Source organism: Eupeodes corollae, chromosome 1 (assembly GCF_945859685.1).
Source record: "Eupeodes corollae chromosome 1, idEupCoro1.1, whole genome shotgun sequence".
Taxonomy (NCBI): domain Eukaryota; kingdom Metazoa; phylum Arthropoda; class Insecta; order Diptera; family Syrphidae; genus Eupeodes; species Eupeodes corollae.
The window spans coordinates 73,799,300-73,802,984 of record NC_079147.1 but is presented as its reverse complement, the minus strand read 5'-3'; the positions used below and the strand labels follow the sequence as shown (position 1 = coordinate 73,802,984).

Here is a 3,685-nt window from a genome sequence, read left to right as displayed (position 1 = left end):
TGAGAACCTACCATCGTGCAGAATGTGACACTTGGATCCATCATACATATGTTGCTTTCATAATAGCAATTCGTTTTTCTGGGATGCCTCTCCTCCGTAAGGCTAACTCCCTGTTAACGCTATCAAAGGCCTTCTCAAAGTTGATGAACTGCAGGTGTAGTGGTGATCGATATTCAACGTATTGTTCAATAATGATCCGCAGAGTGTTGATATGATCGATATTCAACGTATTGTTCAATAATGATCCGCAGAGGAGGAATCCTGCTTGTTTGGCATCGAGTGTGGCCTTAAGGTTTTCTCTGATGCGTTCCAGTATAACTTTTGCTACTATTTTGAAACGGCTGGTAGAACGCACATTCCCTCCAGTTTTTGTTTGAAGCTTGACAATCCACTCATGGGGGAAGCTTTCGGTGGTCTAGGCTTCTTTTATGAGCGGATGAAGCAGTTCGGCTGCACGTTGTTTACAAACACTCGGTTTAAAACCGAGGAAAAGTGTTCTTTCCACCTTCTGACTTGCTCATCCACCGAACTTATCACAGTACCGTCTACTTCTTTCAGCATGTGTAGCTTTGAGCTGTGTGTATCGGCCAGCTCCTTGGTTATTCTGGCAACGGTCCTGCTGTCGCACCTATTTGCATCATCTTCTGCTTCTTGCGCCAATGCGTTGATGTAGTTACGCTTGTTGCGGCGCACACTGCGGTAAACCTTCTCATTTCGTGTGACAGGTGGTCCCAAAATTATTGAGGGGTCGTGAGATCCTTTAGTCTGGGCGATGTTGAATTTGGGGCTCGTGTTATTCCGTTGGATCTTAGAACTGTAGCTGTACGCAATCTTAGGGAAGCTAAGTGGTGGTCACGGGCAAGTCTACTATGGACATCTTTTCTGCTGCTTCTTAAGCGTAGACTACTCGCGAAGTGGTCAGTTTGGTTGGCCGACGCTTGCGTTAAGTGTTGTTGTAGGCGGATCCCAGTTGACAATAAAAGCATTCTTTCTCTTCATCAGATGCGAGCTCCATCGACGCGTGAAACTGTATAATGGTGCCAGGTTGTACTCTACTCTGAAACCTAGCTTTGATAAGCCTTTCCCTAAACCGCTCCCACGAAATAAGGCTCCATTTGCCGTTTTTGTAAGGAGTAAACCAACTCCAGCTTCTCGAGCGTTTCCTGGATCGTGATATCTATCCTTTACCGCATAAATTCTCTCTCTACTTGAAGGAATCTGGTTTTTTGAGGAACTGCACTTCCCTCGTCTAGAAGCGTCCTCATATTTCAGAAACCAACCTTTGTCTGGGTACAATAGCCTAAAGTCGACAACGAGTTATCATTAATTATCCGAGGCGTAATATAGTTCAGTTACGAAGAGTGCTAATCTCCGTAACCTATCCTGAAGAGTCAGGAGACTTCGCCCTTGCAATTTTTGCTAACTTATGTATATAGGGATACACAAATCATTGCCTGGGGGAGACCACGAGGAGGTAAAGCAAGAACTTTGACATGACAAGAAATTTGCATTGCTGGCCTGAACCAAGTTTTAGGCAATCACCAACTACCCGATCTGCCATGCATGCCGCAGGCACCCAATAAGACAAGAATCTTGGAAAATTTAAAATCAACGAGGTGATCGCGGTTGAACTTAAGACTGGATCTGGTATTGGGAAGCTGTGCTTTATGATTTATGGGGTGTATACAACATTAAGACTTCATTTTATTTTTTCTGTTGAATATTTCAGTAGTTCAGGTATTGCAGAGGTGTTTCCACTAAGGCACCTTTCCTTGTCCAGACAACAGCTGACGAATTCACGAGATGGAATCAACGGTGGCGTCTACAGTTCAAGCTAGGTTGCTTAGTGAACACTTTGGCTTCTACGACATATTCGTAGTGGATGCCTTTAAGGAGCGGTATATCCAGCTTTTCGTCCTTGGAGTTATACTGACGATTTGGCAGTCCAGGTTGGAAGTTGTGCCGATGGGGTAACTTTCTAACCACGTAAAAATGTTTGTTTTTCAATAAAACCTCTAAATAGTAAGTGTCACAGTTTCCACATTCTTAAGTGTATCTTAGTAATTACTCAAGACGGGTTCAACTTCTTCAGTTAAAAACTCTGTTCATCTAAAATTGTCTCCACTTGTTCGATAATTGGAGCACTGTTGGCATCGTTGTGGACGCGTTCAACTAAATCGTTATCCTTGCCTAGTTGCTTAAACTGCGCTCCAGAGAGAGAGCACACAAATTTCCTTATGACAAATCTGACGATCGACACCAGCCTTAACCCTGGCCATGATTTTGTTCTCTTTGGATATGAGTGGAAGCTCTTGGGAGATGTTGAGGAGTGTCAACAGAGCTACAGCAGCTTACAGGAACGATTTGGACAAACTCAGAAGACGATTGGCCGTGTCGTCGAGTGTTCTCCCTAGCCATTGAGTGGCATGTGTGTTCTCAGCGGTGGAATAAACTGTGATCATATGTCTGGCCAAGGCACAGCAGTGCATAGGGTTTCTCTTGTAAGCCATAGCCGATGAGCCAATTTTGGTTGAATCGAATGGCTCACCGACTTCCTTCCGTGAAGCGAGAATCCTCAAATCGGAGTACATCCTTCAAATTGATGTTCCCAAAACCGGATAATGCTCCAAGAATTTCAACGTCAACCTTGCGTGAGTAGGTTTGCCCAGTGACAGCGTATTGTTTCTCGAATCCAGCCAACTTTGGAACAAGGAAGTGAAGTGCCCTTATCTTTTCTCCGTCACCATTAAAAAGCTGTATAAAACACGCTTGTGTTCCAGTAGTTCCCTTCACTCCACGGATCTCGCAAGTAATAGCGGCATCGACGCAAGGCCCTTTCATCCATGAGCAAATCGTGAATCCAGAGATTTGCTAGTTTTCCTACAGTTGTCAGCTGCACTGGTTAGAGGTGAGTGAATCCCAGAAACTTGTGTGACTCAGCAAAGTTCTTTAGACACAAGATAACTGAAGCTACCCGAGGAAGCAATAGGTCGATTGAGTTCCTCAGAACAATTAAATCAGTATTATCACTCACTTAACAGGAGGTGGCTCCCAAATAAATCATGGGTGCAGCAAGTGGACATTGCTTAGAAAAAACATATACATGTGCCATGAATTTAGTTGCGAAGCACCAATAAGCTTGGGATGTGGACGAATTTACTGATGATCTGTACGTGGAATGTCAGGTCCCTTAATAGACCATGTACAGTTGAAAAGTTAGCGGAAGCCCTAAACTACTGCAAGCAGATATGACGGTAATCCAGGCAGTGCAATAGACCGGGAAAACGCTATTTGGGCATGGATTTGTTATTTAAACTAGACTCAGCAAAACGTCTTGAGTTTTAACAGTGTGAGGGTGCGCATCACGACAATCCACATAAAGGCTAAATTTACTAACATAAGCCTCATGTCCAAACAGAAGAGAAAGATGAATACACCAAAGACATATTCTTTGAGCTTTTGGACAAGAAATATGGGCAGTGCCCTGTCTATGACATTAAAATTGTCTTAGGAGATTTTAACTCCAAGCTACGAAGAGAAGACATCTTTGATTTCAACCAGATTGACCACATTGCAATCGACGCACGGAACCGGAAATCTCATATGACATCATCTATAGGGAAGAATCTTTACAGAGAAATGTCTAGTTTTGACATCCCTGTCAAACTTATCAGTTTGTGCAGAA

The 3,685-nt window shown here is 43.6% G+C and overlaps 1 pseudogene; it reads right to left on the bottom strand.

The window, feature by feature from the left end:
• Nucleotides 1-2,015: 2,015 nt before the first annotated feature.
• On the bottom strand, nucleotides 2,016-3,112 carry LOC129941909 (adenylosuccinate lyase-like; annotated as a pseudogene).
• Between the last annotated feature and the right edge of the window lie 573 nt (nucleotides 3,113-3,685).